Source organism: Elephantulus edwardii, unplaced genomic scaffold (genome assembly GCF_000299155.1).
Source record: "Elephantulus edwardii isolate Elephantulus edwardi_28Jun2011 unplaced genomic scaffold, EleEdw1.0 scaffold00100, whole genome shotgun sequence".
Taxonomy (NCBI): Eukaryota; Metazoa; Chordata; class Mammalia; order Macroscelidea; family Macroscelididae; genus Elephantulus; species Elephantulus edwardii.
The window spans coordinates 2,943,529-2,957,198 of record NW_006399850.1 but is presented as its reverse complement, the minus strand read 5'-3'; the positions used below and the strand labels follow the sequence as shown (position 1 = coordinate 2,957,198).

At 38.9% G+C, this 13,670-nt stretch overlaps 1 pseudogene; it reads right to left on the bottom strand.

The window, feature by feature from the left end:
- Positions 1–10,476: 10,476 nt before the first annotated feature.
- Positions 10,477–11,626, bottom strand: LOC102845184 (annotated as a pseudogene).
- Between the last annotated feature and the right edge of the window lie 2,044 nt (positions 11,627–13,670).

Here is a 13,670-nt window from a genome sequence, read left to right as displayed (position 1 = left end):
CTGACCTTATGATTAGTAGCTCAACATGTTGTGCTCTATATCACCAGAGTTCCCAGATTTATCTCTAACTCAATGTTGCTTTTTTTCCTTAGGTGCCAACTCTTTTACCAGCAGCACCCACCCATCCATCAAGCCAATAAAAAACTGCCGCTATTTACACAGAGAGGAAAATAGCTCTTAATGTTGGAAATGAAAATTCTTTAAAGAAATATCCCAGGTTAATTTGTAAATATTAAACTAGAAATAACTGCAGGCTTTCTTTTAAAAGACTTTTTTTTTTCTTTCTGGAGTTTAAACTTCTGTCAACCTCTGGTATAATTTCCTCACTTCCTAGACACTGCCTTCCTTTTATTTTCCTATTGTTTACAACTCTTTAAATGTTCGAGCTTAAGGATTATTCTTGTTTGTTACAGAATTTTAAAAGTAACCTTAGCAAAATAATTTCAGTGGGATCTATAAAGACAGAAGGTAGATATGTGCAGAAATGCAAGATATAGTGTTACTTGAAAAATACATTAAGGATAAAACAGTACACAAACATAAACACTTAGAAATATTAAAATGAAAATATGGTTAGAATGTAACACTAGTAGTAATCCTGGGTAGTAGGGAAATGCTATGTTATATTTATTAAATTTAAAAATGAGTATGTTTTAATTTTATAATGGCAAAGAGAGGGAGCTTTTTGGTGTAGTCAGTGCACTGTTATACTGTTACCCAAAAAAGGCACCCGTCTAATGGTTCAAATCCACCAGTAGTTCCTCAGGTGAGATTGGACAATCGCCTCTCTTGTGATTTATAGTCTCCTGAACAATCTGCTGGATGGTGAGCTATGAGTCAGTTCTTATTTGACGACAATGAAAGAGAGAGAATAACAAAGAAACTAAGGGGTGTGTGTGTGTGTGTGTGTGTGTGTGTGTGTGTGTGTGTGTGTTAAAGAAGAAAATAACTCCTATAACATGAAGATTGAGAGCAAGATTGTAAACGAGGATGAAAGTTTTCAGGGTTTCTGTAACTGTCCGTCCTTCCCACTGCCTCATGAGCAAATGCAAAGCATTCTCTTGCACACCAACTTGCCAGGAGCTCTTCGGTAAAATGAATAAAGACTACAAAATATTTACTAAGTATTTAATATGTGCAGTACTAGGTATTTTCAATCAAGAGGTCTGTCTGCTTTAGGGATGGATGGATGTGAGGTGAAGATAGTAGCCAAAAGCTGCTTCTGGGCTGGATCCATTCAACAAGGTCCAGTCTGCTTTGTACTAGAGATTCCTCAAGGGACTGGCTAAATTCTGGGCCTCCTTCCAGGTATTCTAATCTCTGAGACTATAAATGTCATGTTACCCATTTAATCAGATTCCAAAAGGGCTTCTTGGCAGAAAAATATGGGAACTACTGTAGCAAATCAACTACAAAGACAAACCAGTTTATTGGTTCAGGCTTCAGAAGAAACACTAGATGAAACTGAAATTTGCTGTAAGAAAAATGTGATAAATCTAGTATTACTTAAAAGCTTCTAAAGCAATGGCAAATAATGATAATAATAAGTTGCATACCTCTTCCACGTGCACAACTTCTGCCCTGTGACTTCAAAGAAAGCTCCTTGAATCCAGGGGGAGATGCACAGCTCTGCTTAGGAGATATTTATGGGGTTGTAATGGCGCCTAGGATGTTCCTATTATAGTCACCATTTGAACATCCAGATTTCCAGGACTACAGAAAACAAAAGAGGCATTTTAAAAGGGATTTTGCTTTTACCTATAGCAGGTTTGCATTGTTCTTTATTTTTGAACTGTTGGCATTACTTCTACTTGTAGAATGTTTCAACCATTTTAATTTAGAGAAACAAAACTGGAAAAGTCCTTAGAGCAGCCTTGTGTGGAATAGAGTGTTGTTAGCTCTATGGCTAATTTAATAAGTGTAACTAGAAAAATAGTAGCATGTGATGTTTGCACAATGGACCTTAGCATAAGTTAAATGTAATAACCTGGTTGGGAACAGAAAGGGCCATTCCTTCAGTGCATCAAGTTAGAGAGAGAACCAATGTTGGGAGAGCAATCTACCAAACACAGAGACATCAGCTGTGATAGAAAACGGTGATGGAGGCCAGAGACAGTGACAGGTGGGAGACCAGAGATGTCTACATGACAAGAGCAGCCCCTTCGCCCCTGTAGAGTGCTTAGGTGGTTATATCATTGTTAAGTTGATAGGTACATTTTATTTGATTTCTATCCCTGACAACCCAGAAAAAAAAATGACCCATAGGGTTTTCTGTTGTTGTTACTATTATTAGGTGCCATTGAGTCAACTACGACTCCATTGAACAACAGAAATCTGCCCTGTCCCGGAGATCCTAACAATCTCCAATATGTTCAAGTCCATTGCTGCAGTCACTGTGTCAGTCCATCACCTTGAGGGTCTTTCTGTAACTCATCGATTCTCTACTTTGCCTAGAATGATATCTTTTTCCAAGGACTAGCCCCTCATGACAACATGTTTAAAGTATGTGAAATGAAGTTTTCTAGGTATTAATGTTAACATCCCATGGACAGACAGCCAGAAGAACAAACATGTGTCTTAGAGAGGGTGCAGCCAGAGTGCTCTTTGGAGGCAAGAATGAGGAGGCTTAGCCTCATGGACTTTAGGCATGTTGCTAGGAGAGGTTATTCCTTGGAGAGGGACACAATGGTGGGAAGGGTGGAAGGTTGAAAAAAGAGAAGAAGACCTTCAACCAGGTAGACTGACATGGTGACTGCTGCCATGGGCTATTGTGTGTCAGGAAGGGTGAGGATGGCTCAGGATAGAAAAGGACTCAGATCTTTTGTTCACAGAAGTTACTGTGAGCTGTACTTGACTCAACAACACCAAACAACAGCAACAACAATAAGAACAGCAATGTTTATAGGAACAGATTGTCAGATTTATCTCCCAAAGAGCCATGTTGGTTCCATTGGAATCACTAATCTTTCAGTTAGCAATTGAGTGCTAACGTGGTGCCACCAGGGCTCCTTCAAGCTGTTAATTAAGCACCATTCTATTCCAGAAGGAGACCTCCTGGCATAATTCATAGGGAGTTGAGCTGCTAACCTGGGGGAGGTACCTTTCTGGTAATTCAAGTCTGCCATTGGCTCCGTGGCAGAAAGACAGCAATTCCTTCCCAGAGGATTTACATCACCTGGAAATCTACAGAAGGGTCAGATGAGTTGGTTCTGATGTGATGGAAGTGACACTGAGACTATTTAAGTAGCTATTCTACTGTATGTACACAGACAAGTAAGCTTGATTTAAATATACAAACACTTAAAAAAAAACCCCACAACAATAAAAATCTAGGTGAGACCTAATGACTAAAAGCTTTAAATCATCTGTGGAAGAGTTTAACAACCTACTCACCTATCTCCACCTACTCTTACTTTTTTTCACTTTAAAACCATATAAAAGCAAGACACAGAGCCAGAAACACCCCAAGATTCCCTAATTATCCAATTTGAGTGTAGAGCTCATGAATTTAATGAAATCTCATAACTGAGAAATATGTATGGAAACTTCCTTTCCACGTTCCTTTTTCACCCAACATGATCTCAAATAACTAGTGGAAATGTCTTCTTTTCAGAATTAAGGGGGATGGTGAATAAACAAGTAACACTGGACAGGCTTTCAGATATGGAGGACTCTGCTGTACATTTAAAATAAATATTTTTTAAAGAGTTCAAATTCTTTTATCATATAATTAATCCTTTTTCTGTTAGCATTCTATGTTTTAGACATAATCCTATCACATTTACCTATCAAACACACACAAAAAAATCAGGCACTATCCAAACTTTAACAATTGTCTCAAAAAGTGTCTTTTGCATGTAGTTGTTTCAATCCAAAGTCCAAGTGTTATTAGTTTATTATGCTTTCTAAGCTACTTTTAATACTCTGTCTTTCTTTTCATCATGACATGGACTTGCTGAAGAAATCAGGTCAATTGTCCTGTAGTCTATCTTGCAGGAGTGTTTTAATCTGCCAAATTTAGAAAGGAGGACACATACCCACTTATTTTAAGAGAAATCCTTCAAAGCTGGTAGAACCTGTACCAGTCTTACCTTATTGATGGAAAAACAGAGGCATAAAGACTTTGAATGGTGTACTTAAGACACCCAATGAAGGCAAAAGATCTTAAAACTAAATTCTTACTTCCTGGTCTTTCATCTAGTTATTTTTCTATTAAACTTTTTAGACTTGGAGTGTGTGTGTGTGTGTGTGTGTGTGTGTGTGTGTGTGTGTGTGTAATATGAGGTATATGGTGGAATCTTGCAAATATATGTGATTTCAAAAGTGTGGTCTTACCCACTGAATATTGCAAACAAATTGTTAACAAACTACATTAAAACTTTCCTGAGGACTAAAATCAGGTTTGTCTCTTACAATAATATCTCTAAGACTTGAAAGAGCCTGCCATATTTCAGTGCTCAAACAAGGTTTATTGAATTAATAAATGAATGAATGAGCGAGTATTCTTTTTCAGTAACGTGTCAGAAACCTTGAGGTGAGCAGTGCCTCACCTTTTCCAAATCTCTTTCTGATCCTGCGAAACCCATGTAAGACAGATTTTATAATCCCTGTTGAATAGATGAGCGACTAAGATAGGAAGAATTTCTCAAGGATATGATTAGCAGAAATAAAAGTAAGCTTAGTTCTAGGGTGTTTTCACTATCAGCATAACTTTGGTATAACGTCACTTTGATAATGCAGCTGTGAATGGTCCTTGCAAAACTCTTAATTTGTTTGCTATCTTCATCTACTATTGAAGTTAGGAGTGATTACACTAATTTTCAAATATGAAGAAATTAAACCCAAGTGATATAACTACCAACTGGAAAGGTCTAATATTTACCCCGAAGTTTGTGCTTTACACTATAGTTCAGTTTCTACTACACAGCTAGTTCTATCTCTCCTCTGTCTGTTCTTTGCCCTATTCCACTGTACAGATGAAAGTCATCTTTCTCACCTCTCTGATCATGTAAAATCTATGACCTCCATGATAGTCATTGAGGAACCTTAGTGGTTTAGTGGTTAGAATGCTCAGTTGATAAGCAAAAGATCAGTGGTTTGGAACCAGCAGCCTAGGGAGAAAGGGTAAGAGTTGCCTTACGATTACAGCCTTATGTGACTGGGATATTTCACTCAGCATGATGTGCTCCAAGATTCCCCATGTCATGCAATGTTTTATGAGTTCATTGTTTTTCAGTGCTGAGTAGTATTCCATTGTATGAATATAGCATTGTTTTTCTATTTATTCATTTGTTGATGGACACTTGGGTTGCTTCTGTCTCTTTGCTAATATAAATAACACTTCAATAAACATGGGAGTGCTTATGTCTGTTTGGAGGGCTGTTATGATTTCACAGTGCCACTGTTATAAAGCAAGTCTTACATGGGGGGTTGGGAGAAGAATAGGATAAGCATGGATGGATAATGACCACTGCATTAGAACAGGTGAAAGAAAGAACTGTCTAAAATGAATATATGCCTAGGCATTATACGTATGTCAACAGCCCAGAATAAGAGGAATATCATTGCACAGAGGACTGGGGGGAAGAGGTAGGTAACCATACAACAATAAATGAATATTTTTTTTAAAAGTTAACTGGGGGAGGGAGAACTCAGGGAGAAGGGATAAAATGAGCAACAATGAATGAATGAAAATCTAACTTCTCTGCAAACATTCAATCACAATTAAAATAATAATTAAAATAAAATTTTCTGTTAAAAAAATTTTTTAAAAGATTACAGCATTGGAAACTCTAAGATATATATATGACATGTGGACATGTTCATGTAGTATATATTTCTCCTCTTTAGAACACACCAACCAGTTCTTACCATTAATCTAATACATCCCTTGATGAAGCAGGGTTTTCTCCTTTACAACCCTAATCTACACTCCTAATGGCTGTTGTTAGGTTTCATTGAGTTTATTATCACTCAAAGTCACTCAGTGGAGCTGAACCATGCCCTATCCTGTGCCATTCTCATCTTCTGATATACTTGGTCCCATTGTTACAGTTCCTTTGTCAATCCATTTTGTGAGGGATTATTTTCTCTTTCACTGACTCTCCATCTTTCTAAGTATGATGTCTTTTCCAAAGACTGGTCCCTCCTAACAACATGTCCAAAATATGTGAGATGAAGCTTTTCCATCCTTACTTTCAGGGAGCTCCCTTGTTGTAATTTCTCCAAGACACATGAAATATTCAGTACTATTCTCCAACACTACAACTCAATTCTTCTTTAGGCCCATAGGTGTTCTTGACGGACTGAGCATTTAGCTGGTCACAATATTGGCTACTCCTTATTTCAGGAATCCAGAAATAGAAAAATTGGAGATTATTTGCTATATTTCTGGTTCATAGTCACATATTAAAGTGAGTATATCTTAGATATGTTGATATTATAATTTATCTTTTCAAAATAAAGAGGAGGAAAAGAATTAATAAATGGTTGGAGAAGTGCTTATCATTCAGAACGTAATAAGGTGATGAATACCACCTTGGATAAGAAATTAATCATTGGACAGCACTCTCTTATTTTTTTTCCCTTACAATAAAAAGACTATTAATTAGTTGTTAAAACTTTTTTCTAGATTATTATTTTCTAAGAGGTTTTTTTAAATAAAGATGTTGGACACATATACTCTTTGAATTTGATCTTGAACTCAGATCTCAGTAATGTGAAAATATGTGGTGTGGAATATCCACTCCCACTCAACCTTTGGAAAATTACTTTGAAACATTTGGAAGGTTTGCATTGGAGGAAATTAGGGAGGGGGTTTGGAGTAGTTTTCTAATGCATGTTCTTTTATGGGTTGTGGCCAGATATTTTCAATGTGCTATTATTCTAGGTTTTATGGAGTTCTTGGACCCTGTGGATATAAACATCTGGGAATAAATGGTTGAGTGCGAGCAAAGCTACATGCTATTCTGCCTGAAAAGAACTACATTTGTGTTGTATTTAAAATTTAATGAATTATTCACAAGGGAAGTAATAATTTAATAGGTTTATGAACTTCCATAAGCCAAATGTGAGAGATTTAAAAAATACACACACACACACACACACACACACACACACACACACACAGATATGTATACACACACATTTACATATATATTCCTGCTACAGGTTGTGTATAAAATGTTTCATTTGTATTTCATGGTCATACATATGATTAAACCATACAGATTCTTGTCTTCACAAATAGCTGTATCTGCCACTGGAGTGTTGGTGAAGAAGGCTAATTAGAGATGAAGAAAGGATTCTGCCACTTAAGTACTTTCAGGGGTTAGGCTGAGATGGGACATGAAATTGGATTTCATGGTACTCACTTTTTGAAGGGAGAAAATCAATGTAGCTAAGATGAAGCCCTCTTTTAAAAGTCTTCTTGATTCTCTTCTTTATCAGACTTTAGTAGTACTATAATTAAATAACTGAAAATGTTCTTTTAGAAGAATCTTTTCTTCTTTTAAACTTACCTTCTCCCTTGCTCCTCTTCTTTCCTTCTTCCTTTTCTCAAATTCTGAGTGGGAAGTTCTAACACATGCGAAGCTAGGAAGCAGTCTCCCATGTCTCTGCTGACTAGGAAGCAGTCTCTCATGCCTCTGCTGACTCCCTCATCGTCTACTAGCACGAGTTCCAGCTCTGTACAGCTCATCTTGTTTCTCTGCCAGTTCTGATTTGAGTATGGACAGTGATACTATTTCAACTCTGCATAGGATAGTCCTTCTGGCACAATCTTACCAACTGTCTAGGGAACTATGTCTTTGGGTTTCCATTTTGCCTGAGACAGGCCTTCTGAGACTCTATGAGGATGGAGCTGGAAAAAACCAGCTACTCCTCTCTCTGGTGACTACAGCTCCAACAGGGAGCTATCATTAAATAATAGATCCCAGGATAACAGGAGCTCAACTACTTTTGGACGAACTGGGACTGTGTTACATCCAGCTTTGATTTTGCTCTACAGATTAAAATTGATCCAAGCTGAGGAAAGCAAGGTATGATAGAGTGAAGGGGGGAGAAAAAGAGGGGGTGAGAAAGAAAAAGAGGACAAGAACACATGTGCATGTTCGAAAACCTAATAGGATTGGGTGAGAGCCATTGCATACCTGGTCCACTGCAATAGTAAAGTCTGCTTTCACCATCAGGAGTGGGATTTGTCATCTGGAAATGATTTCATTCTGTGATTACCTTTGGACTGCAATGCTTGTTGGTTCTTTACTAACAAGCAAGTACAGTCCCAGACCAAGCCTTTCATGCTAACAAGCAAGCAAGCTATCAGGCTGCAGATTTCAAAACCAGAGGCAAAAGGCGGATGTGAAGTGGGTCAAAATCCTGCAGCTTCTCGAGGAAATGAAAATAAAATAAAATAAAAAAGGGAGAAAGAGAAATAAAGTGACTTTGTCCTCCTTAAGCCATTCTTAAAGCACATAGAAAAGATAATAATTACTTCATAGATCATATGTCCACCCAAATATCTGTAAAATTTTGGAATGCATCAAACAGTGCCTGAAGCAAGTGATACCAGAGACCCAACTCTGCCCAAAACAGAAACAACATCTGTGAGCAAAGTGTGTGTGGGCCCTCTTCCTCTTGAAATAGGTGGGCCTCCAGTGCCAGTGAGAAGTTCTGAGACTATTTCCCCCTCTCTTTTCAGTTCCCTCAGAATCAACAAGTGTGCCCAGGTAATCCTTGGTCATTCACTTTTTGAAAAACACTCGTTGAAAATTCTGGCAAGGGATAAAGAGATGAAATTTGGAAGATCAGATTTCCTTCTCTCAAGTTATAACATTTGATTTTCTGCAACGTTCCTTGATTTCAGGTTCTAATTTTGAGAAGCCTCATTTTGAAAAAAAACAACTAACAGCATCGAGTTTCCAAATACTATAATTTACACACATTGATGCTGTAAGAACTATCCATAAATTTTTAGTATTGGTCACATTTCATGAATTCTAAGCGGAGGCAAGCAGGTCTTTAACAAGGTAGTTTTAAAAAGAATTAGAAAAATAGCAACAATATAATAACAATGACAGGGATAGGTGTCAAGGTTTCCTTCACACACACACACACACACACACACACACACACACACACACACAATATGGCAGGCATAGGATATTAATCTTTATACAGGTCAATCTCTTTTGTAAGAATTCACCGAAATCAGGGGATATGAATTCTATTGTTATTCTTAGCTTACCGATGAGGAAAAGGAGTTTTAGGGAAGCTTCTTACTCAAATTCACACAGCTAATAAAAGAACCAGAATTTAAAACCCGGGGTCACTGGAGAAAATATGCTAAGTCTGTGTTCTATACTACTTTTTTTCCCTAAATTTACATTGTGAACTACAAATTTGTGTTGTAAACTATAATACAAACTCTCAAATGTCTCCAGGGTTTGTATTTATGGTGTATTCCCATAAGTACATGTTTGTAACTTCATCAGTGTCTGACTTTTGTATTAGGTGATCAAGATCAGATAATTATGTGTATTACTAGCTTAGTCAAAGAGATAAGCTACAGTTATATCCACAGTGATTTGACCAGCAACTCACCCTGACTACTCCAGTTGTCATTCCTTGAGCAAACCTTGCCCTAGCCTGCAACTGTATTCATGATCCACATCAATGCTCAATCCTGTCGTTGCAGGCCCCTCATCAATCCATTTCCTTTAGAGTCTTCCTCTCTTTCACTGACACTTTGTTTTTCTCAAGCAGGATGTCTTTTTCCCCAAAGACAGGTGCCTTCCAACAGTGCAAAATTGGATTAAAACTTCCAGTCATTTCTACTTGCTAGCATTCAAATATTTGTAAAAGTCCCTCTGATGGAATGTAAGAATGGCCTAGTGATTAGCTTCTAACGAAACTGATATGTCACTACTGAAATTGCTCACTCACTCATTGCAGACCTGACACATAGCTGACCTTCCAGCAGGTTTCTGAGGCTGTAAATTGTGAAAGAAATTGTCCATCCTCCTATGGAGCCCCAGATGGAGTGAAATTGCCAAAAAATACTCATTTTGCTTTACCAGTGCAGCTCCCTCGGGACTGTACCACCAAGGGTCCCTCCTGAAATAAGGTGACAAAAAGAAAGATTATAACAGATGGGCTTTCTCACTAGTGGGTTTTGAAGAAGTCAGTCAACAAGTTTGGTTTGTTTTTTTTTTTTTGTGGTGGTTTTTTTTCTCTCATTTGTCTTTAATTGCTGAATGCCTCTTTGGCTGGTATTCAGAGGGTCATTATTTAGTCCTCCAACTCACGCATTGTGCCACTTTTACACTATTTTGCTCGCAAACGACCCTACAAGTCTTGATTCCTCAGTTGTACATGGTTCTCTGTAACAAATGACGGCAAACAACCTCATGCTGTCATCACACAGGATAATGTTGGGAAGTATGAACAGCTAAATGTTTTTACAAGGCAGTGTTGTTTTTATCCTTCCGTTTTCTAATTATTTCTAACAGTTTCTAAAGACATGGTCACAGCTGCCTGAAGCGTATCTTCTTCACTCATGTCATCACCAAGATCGCTCCCAGGTGCCCCTGAACTTGTGGTTGGCTTTTCAGATGCAAGTGAAACTGATCCCTGCAGATCTGCCTGCTGCTGTTGCTGCTGTTTCTTTTCAAAACAGGCTTCTCTTCTCTTCTCTTCTCTTCTCTTCTCTTCTCTTCTCTTCTCTTCTCTTCTCTTCTCTTCTCTTCTCTTCTCTTCTCTTCTCTTCTCTTCCGCAGTTCTTCTGAACTGAGGTTTGAACCTGATGTCTGTGGGGTATCGTGGGATGCGTTTTTGAGACTACCTTGCATGCTGAGCTGAAGAGCTCTGCAGAAATCTACCTCTTCTGTCCTCCAGGTCAATTTCATGGCGACTAAGGGCCAGAACTCTCTGCAAATCCTCTTCATCTTCATCTACCATTCCTGGCCTGTCACTTCCTTCCAACACTCATTTCAGATCTGTTTTCTGGACTCTCTGATCTTTCAGCTGCGCTAATTCTTCTCAATAAGTTTTGGTCGCTGCATCTGTTGGACCCTGATCATCTGAAGGAGTTGATCAGCTTCACAATGTGGCAGATCACCCTTTGTTGTTGTTAACAACAAATATAGAGTAATTTTCCTGTTGTAACTGAGCCAAGAAAAGGGCAAGGTACGTGTCTGGTATTAATTCTAGACCCGTCAAAAGAGAATTCAAGTTAAACTACTGTTTTCCTAATTTTCTAACTGTAAACTGGTGTTCTTTATAACTGCATATAAAAGATCTTCCATGTATAGGATCGATCCTGAGCCTCTGATACTCTGGACTGTTCAACAGGATTAGTTCTAAACCCCAAACTTTCAAGGCATTGCTTATCACTTGGATGGAGGAAAAACACACTGTCATCCATATTTCCAGAAGGCTGCTGTAAAAATGTCTGGTAGTCTTCACTCATAACGCCTCCTTCTGCCATTCTCATCCTCTCCTCTTCATCCAGCTGGTGTGCAATTGAGGATAATTCCACAGGGCTAAAACATTCCCCTTGAAGCAGATTGTTCAGTCATTTTTGCGCACAAAGTGAGCCTTCTTGTTTCTCGTGGAAGATGGACTCCATGTTTATTTGTGTGGAGCCAGCGGCCCTCTGCACTGAACCCAGTCAACAAGTTTTTAAGCTGTCCTATGTAGCTAATAGGCAACTCTTGCCTGCATGGTAAGGAACTCATGTTTTTGGCTTACAGCCAGCAAGGACCTGCCAACAGTCAGAAAAGTCAACTTGGGCCTTTTCCCTTGAGCAGCAGCAGGTAATCTCCCAAAATGGTTGGCTACTCGCTTGATCCGGAAAACCCCACAAAATCATGCAAATCAAGAGGCTCAAATCTCCTGGTCCATTTTAAGAACACCCAAGAAACTGCCCAGGTCATCAAGGGTATGCATATCCGGAAAGCCACCAAGTATCTGAAAGATGTCACTTTGCAAAAGCAGTGTGTGCCCTTCCAACGGTACAATGGTGGAGTTGGTAGGTGTGCCCAGGCCAAACAGTGGGGTTGGACACAGGGTAGGTGGCCCAAAAAGAGTGCCGAGTTTTTCCTGCATATGCTTAAAAACGCCGAAAGTAATGCTGAACGTAAGGGTTTAGATGTTGATTCTCTGGTCCTTAAGCACATCCAGGTGAACAAAGCTCCCAAGATGCACCGCCGCACGTATAGAGCTCATGGTCGGTTTAACCCCTCCATGAGCTCTCCCTGCCATAGTGAGATGATCTTACTGAAAAGAAACAGATTGTTCCTAAACCAGAAGAGGAGGTTTCCCAGAAGAAAAAGATCTCCCAGAAGAAACAAAAATGTATGGCTCGAGAATAAATGCGTCATCAAATAAACTGAAAATAACTTTTTTAAAAAAAAGTCAACTTGGAAGGGGATTCTCATCCAGCCAAGAATTGAGGTGACTGTAGCCCCGCCAATGTCTTGATTGCATTCTCAACTGTGCCTGGATTACTAACAGTCAGAAACTAAGATAATAACTGTTCATTGTTTCAGATCATTAAGTTTTGAGTTAATTTTTTACACAGCAATAAATAAGTACACTTCCTTAGGGTGAAGGGTGGGTTGGAGGAGATTAAAGCCTACCCTCAATGAGACACCTGACAGAGAATCCTGGTTCAAGTAATGGGATAAATGACGTCTTCTTCAAGCAATTTCCTGTCACCCGAAGGCCAACCTCTCTGGAGTTGGATTGCAGCATCAGGAAAAGCCCACACTATCTTGACTAATCAGTGGCTTTCTCCGCTTTCCCTCACTCTGCTTATTATAGTGTGATTGTGTTGGTTGGTTGAGTGGAAGAAGAAAATGAGCTTAAACTAAATTCTTACCCCTTAGAAAAAGAGCCAAGACTTAGCCAAGATAATATCTCGATAAAAAGTAAGAAACAAAACAGGTCTGCATCCTGCCTCCAAGCACAATGTAAAGGCCAACAAACACCATAATCATAAGATTGCGAGTCCTCCTTAGAGAATCCAGGAAGTCACATGGCTCGGCCTGGCATACAGTCAACAGAAAACAGCACATTCTGCCAACCAAAGAATAATGAAAAGTACCTCAAATCTTAATTCCATGTCTCAAGGTAACGTCAAATTGAGGATTTCCATTTCTCAACAAATAGCAAAAGATCTTCGAAAATCTCTGTTTATAGCTCTAGTCAGTCTTATAATCCTCCTGGTTGTTGGCAGCTCCTCTTCATTTTCTCTCCTCTTCTCTCAACTCCTAAATTGTTGTTAGTGCCCATCAAGTCGCCTAAAACTCACAGCAATCCAATGAGCAGCAGATATAAACCTTGCCCTATCCTACACTGTTCTCAAGACCTCCGATATGTTGGAGCCCGTTGTCACAGTCACTGTGTCAACCCATCTCACTCAGGGTCTACTTTCCATTTCGGACTCTTTAAAACCTAACATTTGCTCCTCTGTCCACCCTGCTGGCCTTTCCTGTTCTCTTCTAGCTTTAATCATTGTGCACAAAGCTACATGCTAGCAGACTGTGGACCATAGTGGACCCGTAGATTGTTTTGTTTGGATTTCACATCAATAAAGGAATCCTGTACAAAAAATTAAGGATTGATTGGGGAAAAAAGTTTAGAGCTGGCCACACTGGAAACACTTTCTT